The sequence below is a fragment of the Anopheles coluzzii genome, chromosome 2 (genome assembly GCF_943734685.1).
Source record: "Anopheles coluzzii chromosome 2, AcolN3, whole genome shotgun sequence".
NCBI classification, from domain to species: domain Eukaryota; kingdom Metazoa; phylum Arthropoda; class Insecta; order Diptera; family Culicidae; genus Anopheles; species Anopheles coluzzii.
In genome coordinates this window covers 19,815,039-19,827,709 of record NC_064670.1, presented here as the reverse complement: position 1 = coordinate 19,827,709, position 12,671 = coordinate 19,815,039, and the positions used below count along the sequence as shown (strand labels likewise).

General features: G+C 45.6%; 1 protein-coding gene across 7 annotated transcripts in view; it reads right to left on the bottom strand.

The window, feature by feature from the left end:
* LOC120952416 (uncharacterized) overlaps positions 1 to 12,671 on the bottom strand; it is a 136,014-nt gene that overhangs the window by 84,021 nt on the left and 39,322 nt on the right. For all 7 annotated transcript variants that reach the window (XM_040371731.2, XM_049607004.1, XM_040371730.2 and 4 more), the window contains one exon: positions 6,867 to 6,916. The gene's annotated coding sequence lies outside the window, so the exon portion shown is untranslated. The remainder of the gene's footprint in view (positions 1 to 6,866; positions 6,917 to 12,671) is intronic.

Below are 12,671 nucleotides of genomic sequence, written 5' to 3'. Positions count from 1 at the left end.
TCGTAATCGGTGGACAGTTCTTGAGCAATAGGCAATTCTGTCCTCGTTCCTTATCTGTAAATTGATACAGATCGTGTACCACACTCTGCACTTTAATCGAACGAAATTGAATCGAATGCATTCTTATCAGTGTGCATCCCTCGAGCAGCGTGTCACAACTGTGTCAACACAGATAACACTCACGCATCGGTGCCGTTGTCTACCTGCCGCTACACAGCCGCCATAAAGATAAGTGTAGCCCCCGGGCAGCACAGAAAGCCATATTGAGGCCGTGTTTGATAGGTGCTGTTATTGAGAAAATCCTACCCCGCAAGCGTCTTTATGGATAACAGAAAAACGTATCCACAAAGGTGTTTGTGTACATGGGAATAGGAAGTAGGAGAGCGAGGCTTCAAAATTACCACCGGCATATTGAGCACATTGACATCGGATAAGAACAGCTAATGGATGGATGGGTGGGAATGACATTTACGGACACGTGTCCCAAACCAGCACCTATTTTTATCGAAAACGCTCCCGTTAAGCCTACGCGTTAACGCAGCCCCTTATGGAGCTTCAGGTGCTTCGGGGCATTTCCGCACATACACACACACATACACACACACATATACCGAAACGTGACCTGTTTACTTCAACTGTGCTGTGTGCTTCAAACAGACGAAAAAAGGCTCCCGGAATCTTCAAACGTCTGCGCGCACAAACATGACTGTTGATCACAGCAAACAACTTACACCCACACTCGAATAATCAATCCCGAGCTATTGGCGGGTGGAGCTGTGTTACACACGGGGGGAGAAGAAATAACACAAGCGAAACCGAACAGAGCACAAGTCCAGCACCGCATCCGGCAGGACACCATAAAGCTATCCGGGAAAAAGATATTGCTGACGTACGCGAGGTACAACCCGTCTTTGAAGACGCGCGCTGCGTTTCAACAGACAATCCCAGCATCAAGCGAAATTGGTAGATGAGCTACGGGCAACACCTCTGGACAATTGGTTTCTATTTATTTTTTGTCCCTTTCCCAACCTGTAATTTATCCACATTCAACATCCGCCCTTGTCGTTCCTCACGGGTCATCGCTCGTCTATCCAGTTAAAGTGTTTCCGCCAAGCTACCCGCTCTCCTTAATGGCCGTCCCGTGTTACCTTTAATGCTACGTCTGCACAAAAAAAGAATACAAAAATGTTCAGAGTAGCAACAGCATTATCCCACGCAGTCGCGACTTTCGGGCCGCCAGCCTTCTCGTCAACACTGGGTCGCGATACGTCCTCCACAGGCTGCAGACTCTCCTCCGCTCGGTGGCAAACCATAAATTGACCGTAAATTCTGGCCAGGGTAGCGTCGTGTGCCAGAAAATTAACGACCCGAGCATGACTTTATGTTTATACACATCGTCGAATCGGAGGCGGGAGCCAAAAGGGCACACGCATCACACTTGCACGATGAAAGTGTTGACACGAGTTGTTCAGTGCATTTGCTTTCATTTACCTTCGCTGAAAGGACGAAAAGGATCCGTTCTTTGTACGCGTCAAACGTAGCGAAAAAAATGACAGCCTGGTGGGGAGGCTTATGTTCGGACAACTCAGTTGCACCCCCTGCCAGCTGATGGCTTACTTTTCCGATTATCATACACTCCCCGCTGGCGGAATGAAAACAGCAACGGAAAATAAGTCCCCCTGAAGGTCCTCCTTTCCGGTGCCTCACTTCCACCGGTGTCATCTTAGATAATGTGAAACTTTTAACTAGCTTTTTGCAGACACACACAAGGGGAAAACAAACCACTATCGCAAACCGCGGACGGTCTTTCATCACAAAGTGAGTCGGCTGTTAGGCTTTAGATTATGATCGTCTCGGTGGGAAACAGCAAAGCTTTTCTTGTGCCTGCTTTCCGGTATGATCAAGATGGCGGTGAAATTAACTTGATGGTAAATATTTTACTTCAACGCTGTTTCTCCGTTTTCCATGCGTTTCAAGTTCAACTTATGCTTCTTATGCTTCAAGCTTCATTTTTTCACTTTATTGCTCGTGTCCTAGTTTTCTTCCTAGTCTCAGTGTGTATGTGTGGTATATGTTGCTACATACACAATCTAATTTACCTATTTCATGGGGTTTTTTACGTCATTCCCCATTCGCTAAACTTGTATAAAAATAACGTAAAAGAAAACCTGATTACTGACTTTTTCCTTCCGCTTTCCGTCCGCAGTGCTGGTCCCGAAATGAAAAGAGTTTCGAACCGAGTGACGCAAGGCAAGTGCCGTGGTTCCGCCGCGTCTCGTGCAGAACTTTTTGATTGGATTTGAAATTTCTTTTCTGCGTGATAAGACGCGCCCAGGCAGTACTTTCATTTTGACGCGCGATGACACGCGCGAAAGGCTTCGGAGACGCAAAGTCAAATCAAAACGATGCCCGGGTGAAAAGGGAGCAAAACATAATGCCCACAAACTGTTACGGTAATCAACGGGCTGCTACCAACATACGCAAGCAGCTAGCGGAGGGATACCATCATACGGCTTTACCACAAACTCACCTGTGCTAGTGTGCGCCTAGCAACACTCACCAGCAAACAAACCTTGGTAAAGAAAATACACTACAAATAGAGTCAACAGAGGGAGCAAAAACTTGAAGCTTTTAGGGAAACTTTAAACAAAGGAGAAAAACAGAAACATCCCTCAGTTGCGTGTGACTTGGCCGACGTCGCTCGCCTATCACTATCGGATTTAGCTGCACTTTTCAAAGCATCAAAGCCCCCTATACACAAGACGTTGTTCAAAGACACATTCCCCGAACGAGCGTATCGGAGGTGCGGTGAACGGCAGCAGCGCACAACTTGGCGCTACGCGAAAGTTAGACAAACACGATTTAATCACCGAAACAACGGGCGAAACTATTGACAAAACAAGCTCGCGCTCTTTCCGTCATTGCCACACGCCAAGGCACGTTCGCTGCACACGCAAACACACACACACAGACAGGTGGCAGATACCTCTCTAAGCCGCTTCCACCCATCGTGGTGGTTCCCGGGCGGGCGGTGTGGTTTTATAGTGCCTGGTGGTCTAGTGATTGTGGCCTTCGGGAAAAAAACGCTACCATTGGAAGCCCCAAACCCCCACGGCCACTGCGGCACAAAAAGTCAACGTAGGAAAAGGCATTTATTAATTTACCACCATCCGCCATCGGGCCCACACACCAGCCGCTTCGTGGGGAAGTTACACAGGGCCCGATCTGGTGGACGCGCGCGCTCGCACCGTAAATTATAATTATAGCCATTTCTATCCGATTTAATAAAAAGCAAACGAAACGATTGAAAGCCGGGTGTGTGGGGGGGACATGGGAGAAAGTGCAGTGAAACCAGGTTCGTCGTTTGTGTAAAGTTTTATGAATTGCCGGTTGAACCGTTTACGACCGTCGCCCGCCAGCACACACGCGTGCGGTTCATGGAAAATGCATATAATCATATATTTACGAGCCAAAAACTATCACCATAACACTCTGTGTGGTAGTGTGTATGGGTTTGTATGGCAGTACAATTAAAACGCTGCTTACACCGTTATGATATTGCCGTAATTTCACACAAAATTTCATCGATTGTTTGGCGTTTAAGATTTGCTAATGGCCGCATTAAAATTAATTGCGTACTTGGGAAAGTCAACCATTGGTACGGTTTCATACCACCAGCCATGTGGAGGCGTGATAAAGCTTGGCACAAAAAAAAAACTACTGATAGAATATTTGATGTGATATAAAAATGGATCGATTTCCAGGAAAAATGGAAAGATAGAGAATGATTATTAAACAAATGAATTTCTCTAGAAAGCTATAATTATTATTCCGCCTCATTTGGGTTCATCGATTGAAATAAAGTTCAAATTTTCTACCATTTTCTTCTTTTTGTCCAATCACTTCACACCGATAATTTTTCGATCGATCACGGTATTTTTAGAACGAAAAAAAAAGATGATAACCATATAGCTGCGAACGGAATAATATGCTTTATAAATTAAGTTTCATGAATTTCTACCAAATTAATAAAATATCGTTCTGCTTCCTTTCGCCAACTAATCAAATCTTAAGCTCAAATAAATGTACTCCTAATCCTCCATCCTCCGTGACTGCACATGAAGACAGTTACTAATCATAGCACCAGCAATGACAAGAACCACGAAAACAACAAGCCCTTGTGTATCAGTTGATCGCCAATCGCCCATCTCCATTTCGTCCAACCATTTCACCACCCACCCACGGGACTCATCCGTGGATGGAACTCAACCAGGCACCGGAAAACAAAAGCATTGCAATCTTGATCGGTGGGAGTAATTAATGGTACGTCAATTAACCGCCCGAGCGTCCCCGGTTCCGGGCGCAAAGGAGTATAGACCATGGCGCCAGCCGGGCGCAAATCTAATTCATTTTATCTATCCATGTCGCTCTGCAAAAACTTCCTCATACCTCGTCGTCAGAGTGAATCTGGGTTTTCCGAAAAAAATAAAACAACCACAAACAACACAAAACACTTCAAACGCAAGCAATAGAAAAATTCAGGACAAAATAAAAGGGATAAAACATACACAAACACACTGCTCGAGTAAGATTATCCCAACCCCGCTCGATGGTATTGGATGGCGCTCGGGCGTGTTTGCGGGCACGGGAGTCACTGGCGTGCAGCAATGGGGAAATGAAAGCACATCCTTCGGGCCCCCTACTGCTGCCGCCTTTTCCGACGGGTAAACAATGGCAAAATCAGACACAACGAAAGCACACTCCACTCCAACTACTGGCTGTCGGAACACAAAACAGTCAATCTGTCATTGCTTTGGCAAACATTTATCGGTATGAATGAATCGATTTTGCGTTCAATTTGGTTTCTGGCGTTGTGTTTCCTCGCGCTTCTTTCTTACGCGCGTGATTTGTTTTGCTTGCGAATCTTCCCCCGAACGGGGAAAACGTGAACGCGAACGCAATGGGACCCCACTGCGATGGGCTGAGGAAGACAAAAATAAATAATAAAATTAAGATTGAATTTGCGCTGCGGCACCGAAACGCTAAGCATACCCAAGGCGAGGCAAAAAGTCAGCAACAGCAGCAGCAACTCGCCGGCAGTACTGAATGCTGCGCGAGTAATACTCTGCTCTACTACCGGCTTGGAAGCGTACCCGACTCTCTATCACTTCAATGTTTGTATCCTTCGCCCGATTCGACTAAGAACACGCGCTTAGCCGACATCAATTTTTCACCCACGCTGCTCGCCGTCCCCCAGTGTAAACCATTACTACCTGCTGCCCCGTCGGCTGTCATCGGCTGTCAGTGCTTTCTCGCTTAACAAAGCGTCAATCTCGCCTTCCGAAAGATTTTTTTCCCCCGATTGAAGCAATCGGGTGTATGAGGGCTGATTTTCCCCCCAACTTTTCTGGATCGATCTCTCTCTCTCTCTCGCTCTAGGGAAAATGCTTTCTGCTGTGTGTTCCAAAATTTCATCGAACCAAACTCGGAGGTGGCTCAGCAGCAGCATCACCGAGGATAGACCGAGTCAAGGACGAGCCAAGTGGAGAAACGAAAATTTCGATAGCATTAGCACACGCTATACACACGGGGGTGCTGCAGCTACTAAGCCGTCCACCACACCACGCCGGTGTTGGTGAATATGTTGGCAAGATGGGGGAGAATTTGTCGTCCCATTTTTACGGCTTATTTTTCTATTCTTCTCCGTAAAAAGCCTCCGAAAACGCTCACCGAGGACGCCAACCGGTGGGAGAGGACATGGTTGGTGGTTCGGGATAAACAGTTTTGTATACCGCCTGTTTCGCTTTTCTTCCCACTCTATTCCTCTCTCTCTCTCTCTCCTTCTTGCTCACGAACAAATTCTAAGAAAGAAACATGAAAAAAGGATGATGTGTTCCGATTCATTTCTCAACCGTATTCAGGCAAAAGATTTTTCGCACAAATCCTCCCGAGACTCCGGGCAAGAAGGAGGAATGAGGATGAGAAGGGGAAAAGAGGACATCCTTGATGCTTCTCATCACCCGGGGGCTACTAAAAACCGGCACTAGAATCCAACTAACAACCAAACCAACGTACACAATCGAGCTCGTGTCATTTCGAACGAATCGCCCGCCCGGCACTCTCGCCGGTATGTGAATGGGGCGCCCCATTTCCACCAGCGAATGGAAGGCGATTTACATTTTTGTTGTTTATTTCTTACTTTTCCTAGCTCCACGGTGCTCACATCATCCACCAATGTGTCCCCGTGAAGCACACACACACACACAGACAACGATTCGCTGTTAAGGCGTGTGTGTGACCGGAAAAAAAACGCTGGCTCCTCTATGGTGGACTCTCTGGTGGGTCGCGTTTGATCAGTTCGCGGTGGGGCCAGGTGTGGACACCTTTCACACTGCCCCCTTGCGACAAACAAGACCTCGCCGAAACGATGGCTGGAATGGAGTTTTAGGTGAAATTGATTTTCGATAAATGCCGTGTCCTGGGCGCCGAGCGAACACCGCCTGCCCACAGCGGAGAGGAAACGGCGACCGGTGAGAAATCGATTTGAAGATGTGTGCTTTGGTGTAAGCTTCGGATTGTTTGCTGCCGTGCTGCGCCGTGATCCTTTCAAATCACTTTCACTTTCGGCTTTTCTTGCTTTTTTTCTAACTCTACTGTTGCCTTCCCTTTTGTCCGCGCCAGGTGACACAGGTGTTAAATGTATGGGAAGGAATGAAGTGCTTAACTCACGCCAAATGTATTGCAGAAAATGGAATTGAATTCGGTTCGCTTGGGGGAAAACCATTACACGTCCCAGGGCAATGGCTCCCTTAGTGTCCCGTTTGCTAATGCGAAAGGACGATGAGTTTGCTGGTAACTGGTCATACCTTTTAAAGTCGTTGGTCTGCGATGACGCACGTCTTAGAAGCACTATGGTCTGGAAAAGAGAGAAGAGAAAAGAAACATTCATGTGAGACGACATTATAACAAGTATTTGAGGGTGAAGGTAATATGAAACGCAATCCCTTAGCAAGGCTTATTCTTGTTTATGTGACAATGTAAGTCAGAACAGAGACAGTTTATGTGTCGCTGGCATTGCTGTACAGTACAATCGCAATTGCAATACTTTATGCTACGAAAACAGAGATTTTCAGTGGAAAGTTATTAAGCCGCTTCGAAAAATGTACATTTTTACAACAACCGAAACATTAAAATACATCCAATCCTTTTATTGGCTTTTGATACTGACAGGAGCTTTGGTTTGGAAGGGAAACCACGACCCCGAAACGTCCCCGAAAACGTGTGAAAATAAACGGCCTACCAACGATAAGCCAACAGCAGAAGAACGATATCCTCTAACAGTTGAAACGTGAATAAACAAAAAAAAAAACCCTGGAAATCTCCCTTTTTACCGGTTTAAATTACTCCATTATTTACGTCGTCTTTTTGTCCACCCCTTTCACCCATGGTGCTTACTGTCAGCGGTGCCACCGCCGCCTCGGTCCGTACGATTTTTCTAGCGCGCGCAATAAACAACACAAAAAGCGAACGAATTTCCTCTGGAGAGCGAGCACAACAAAAAAGAACCTACAGAACACTGAAAATCTTCTTTATCTTTGCTTTTTATACACGCTTACTTTTACCATCCAACTCGAAGCGATTGCACCGGTGTGTACCTTGCCCCGCTCGACATCAGTTCCTCCACCCCGTGCAGATTGAACCGAAACGGGCGAACCTGAGCCATTCCAAATTTCGCAACCCCCGGGAGCACACCGTAAACCAGGCAATGGTCCGGAAATGCATGCCTACGTAGCCGTACTGCCGTGCTTCTTCGACGGGCAGCACGGGTTGGTAAAATACGACCACAATTTTCCGCTACCAACGTGGTGTGTGGACGACTACTGACGGTGCCGCGGGTGGTATCAGCACCTGACATCCGGCGCAGGGAGAGCCACACCGCCACGCGTGTAGGAGAAAAAATCATTTGTTTACCTGTCGTCATCTGCTTTCTGTGCTTTTGTTTCCCCGCGGTGCGGAATTTATTATCGAAGCCGCGTTTTTCTTTGCTTTGCTTGTTTGGGTGTTTGTTTTGTGCAAAGTTAACACAGTTAACCCCACTGATCGGGGGTTGGCTATCATTTGTTGTTGTTTTTGCTTCAACCCCCACACCGAACTGGGTCGATTATTTGGCCAAAAATGTGCCGTCACTAATTGAAAACGTACACAAAATATGACTTTCAATCCCTTTGGGCCCTGGCTGCGCTACCGGACATTCCGGTAGGAGAGGTTAGGCTTGGGGGCACGGGTAGGGGTTTGGTACGTTGTGATAGCGATGCATTTTTCGTTCGATTTGTTTATGTGCGTATTTAAAGGTGAATCGATAGCGAACGCAGGGATGCGTAGGGAAACAGGGGCGGACCTTAAAACTGGAGCGGAGGTGAACGAAGCGCATCAAATACACCTTTCGCATGCCCAATTCCGGGTCCGATCGTTCGATGAGGGTGGTAGGTAGGGTTCAAATTTCCACCTGAGCAACGATGTGTGAGTGGGTGGGAGTGTTAGCGAATCACGCACAACTGCTGCAATGGAAAACTCACTGTTCCGTTTCAGTATCACCGATTTGGAGCATTCAATCATTCGACTGCTAATTGGCAAAATTCGGCTCATGCTCAACGGGCTGGAAGGCGCATTTTTGTGTGTAAGTGTGTGTGTGTCAGAGAGCGATACTGACTGCCAACTCATGCGCGATTGTGCATTAGATTATGATGCATAAATGCAAATATTTGCAGAGTCAAATTGTTTTCCGGGGCAGGAAGTTGGTGGAGAAATGTTTTTTTTTGGTAGTATTACTTAATTACCATTGAACGAGGGATTTTGGTAGAGAGTTGTAGGATGTCAGCGTTTGCAGGTAGATGTTATGCCATTACGTATGCGATTAAATGTTTGAAATGAAATCACGAAGACGTAATACATACGTTTTAATTAGTGTTGTGTGTCATGAATCTTTTATTAAATGTTCAACGAAAAGGGATTCGAATCTCGAATCGAACCTCCAATTATTAATAAATATGTAAAGGCCGGGGGACACTGTCCGTACTCGCTAGTGTAATTTTGATTTTCACTAGCACATCTGGTGGCGGCTGGTAGAAGTTTTTTTTTTTTTTTGGTCATCGAGGGAATGGTCATGCCGGATCTCAAAATTAAGTAGTTTTTCCATCGTTTTTTGTCATGAAAATGGATGTAATGCGTGCAGGACACGTGCATCTATCTTTTAAAAAACTTTTCTCGTCCGAATTAAGTACAAAACATTGAAAAAATAACATATTTCTAACGCGGCTCCAAATTGTTTGGTAAAATGCTTCGGTCAGCCAGTCACAGAGTGTCCCTCGGCTTTAATAATTAATAAACCCATAAAGATTCATAAACCTGTACAGATTCATGAATGAAAAAGATGCAAGATCCTCTGAAGATTCGTGACTTTTTAGATATTTCTAATTCTGAATTTGTGCCACCACGGATTTTAACAGTGGTTAACTCGCTCGACCTAACAACATGCCCGTCGTGAGTTCAAACCTTGCATTGATCGTCTCGCCGTAGTAAGGAATTACTATCCGACCGTGTATCACATATGAAACAATCTCGAAACCCGAAAGGATGACTTCGTAGGTCGTTACGCCAAGAATATTAAGAATCCTTCAAGCTTCATGTATCTTTTGCGATTCATGAATCTTTTCAAGCGTAATACCGATTGATTGAGTTGAGTTGAGATGAGATGAGTTGAGGCCTCCTGTAAATGGTAAATGGTGTTCGTGGGGAGAGTTGGTGCCCTAACATGCCCTAACATTTTTGCTGACGGAGGGGGGGGGGGTGTAAATTTTTCACTAGCCCCGGGGTTTAACGTCCATCCTTCCGGGGTCCTTATGGCTAGTACTCTGTCAGCTACTAATACATACTGCATGCTACAGACTAGCGATCTATGAGACCCCTAAATCAGCGGGGCTCCAGGCGGCCGCTTAGTCCGCCTACCGTTAGATCCGCCACTGATTCATTGAATCATTTCAAATATTCATCCAGATTCATGAATCTACATCAGATTTACCCAGAACCAGCTCCAATACACTGTTTACATTTCAGAAAATAATATCAATCCTCAAACGACTCATCTCTTTTGTCAAAAGTGAGATTTTTAGATCATAATTATTTAGAATTCGACACTTCAAACTACCCCCAAAATTATTCAAAACCTGATTACAATCATTTAAACTTTCTTCCACTATTGTTTTTCATAGCAATCGATCGCGTTCATTGAAAAACGCTTCAATGCTGCTTTTTTATATCCTTCTTCCTTCCAGATCACAGCCATTAAGCGACATCAGCCATCGATATGCGCATATAATCAAGCGGACATTCAATGTCATTTTAATCAAACTCCAATCGTTCACCCTCTCTGCCTGCAGCACATCGCCTGTCTGTCTGTCGTCACATTTTCATCGCCAGCAATGCATTCCAGCAGTGAGCGTCGAGATATGGTACGCGCTGCTCGTAGTTTTGCCACGGATGGCTCTTGAATATGCACGACCACCGATGGCACTAATGAAAATTCATTGCTACCAAACGACAAGGGCGGACAAGATGGATGGTGTGTGACGTGACGTGACACGGCAAACACGCATCACATCGAGGAGCAGTGCAGTGTGCGGCTTCGAACGAACAGAATGTGAATGGGGGTTAGTGGGAATAAAAATTTAATGCAGAAAAATACAGCAAAACATTGTTTTGCTGTCCTCCCCCGTCCACCCGTCGATCCCGGTCCGAGCTCAATTAAACGATGTCATTTTTTGTTTGTCTGCGACGTCTCTCACTCTCTATTAAAGCTATTAAAAAACGATCCCAACGCTGATTGCACGGAGAGTGCTACATGTTGCTACAGCAGCCGGTGAAGTATGCTTCAACCGGAAACGATTGAAAATTTAAACTGCGACACTTTATGTTTAAGTGCGAACGAAATCTCACATCCCGTTTTGTGTTGGTGTTGCTCTGCGTGTTTCATTTTTTTGCCAAAGCAGAGGCTCGTTTCCCATTACGACCGGTACCTTTAATTTGTTTTCACAAACGAGTGCGATCGATCGATAGGTGTGTGATGCCCGCAGCCAAACATGGAGGACTTTATTAATTTGATTAATTAATCTGCCATACACGGCAAATGTTCCTTTGAAAGCTGCTTTTGTGTCTCTTATCGCCCTGTCGAGTAACAAATTTAAATGTTCGATCATACATCAATCGAATGATGGTGCTTTACGGGTAAATTTCTCTTCCCCGCATGTTTACATGACATGTGACAGATGCAAACCGGAAACAAAAGTAAAATACACGAGAGAAACAGAGACAGCTGATAGGTTTCCCTCGTGGCAACGCGTACTTGCGGTATTTAATTTGTGACCGTTCGTGCCATATACGGGTCGCTTTCCGTTTTGCGATAAGTTGACATTCCGAACTCCATCCGCTGCCGGTTGCAGCCATCAATTAGCACCATGAAAGCAAATATTTAGTCTGTTTAATTGGTTGCATTGCATTTTTACGACAGTTTGCAACTGCGCGCACCTACTGCAGTGAAAAGCTGCCCTTGCATCAATAATGCATGCGGTGGTTCATTCCATTCCGTCCGATGCAATTGCAACTTCCAAAACGTTCTTTTGTTTGTCCCTTTTTGGATCAGGTATATCCAACCGGGGGAAATGGGGGTAATGTGACATACAATTCAATCATTTCACGTACGGCGCATACACGGGCCGGAGTGCTATGCAAATATGCGCTCAATTACTTGCGATGATAATTCAATACCCATACCAGCAGCGGCAGTGGAATGTCGTTGCATAAATTGAGGAATATTTTTCCAAAAATAAATCACTGGAAAGCCACTGATGGTGAGGAAAGTTTGCAAGACAAAATAAAGATTTAATTAAACTAATATATCACGATGCAGAGCAATCGAAGTTTGCGCATTTTGTTACGTGGAGTAAAACATCATTAATCAACCGATCCATCAACGTTGTGCGGTGGACAGCAGTAACTGAAATTAAAGCAAAGATAAATTGATAAGCAATCTTATCCACGTGCCTGCTTTGGGGGTGTTTAATCCGCTGCGACATGGATCAATGACGAGCGGAGCGAAAAAAAAAACATCCAAATTACGCAACAAGACTTCCGCCGGTAGGATGGCTCGAAAAAACAAACTACCGGTGGAAGAAAAGCGAAAGGAAAGGCGACAGTGGAATTAAAAAAAAACACCACCGCGAAGGATGCTTCTCGGCATAATGTGCCGCGCTTATTCGGTTGAACGATTGGGCCAGCCCAGCGTGCAGAAGCCCCAGCCGGAAGCCCCGGCTGTTGCTAAAGCGGGGTCGTTACACCTGCACCGAAACCCGAAACATCCTCCTTGCTGGGCATCGTTTATACATCATCTCCCACCGCTTTGTAGTACCGTCGTCGAGGAGAGCGATTCACCTCATCTGGGGTCGTTTTCTTCCGTTTTTATTTTCATATAACATTACCTTTATTTTACCTCCATCGCAACAAACTGTTTGATCTAGTCTTAGCCTTTTGATGATGGGTACTATAACGTCTACCAGCGCTTATTGTGTTTCAATAGGGAATGCGCCCACCCCGCACGCTGGGAAGATGCTGTTGGGTGT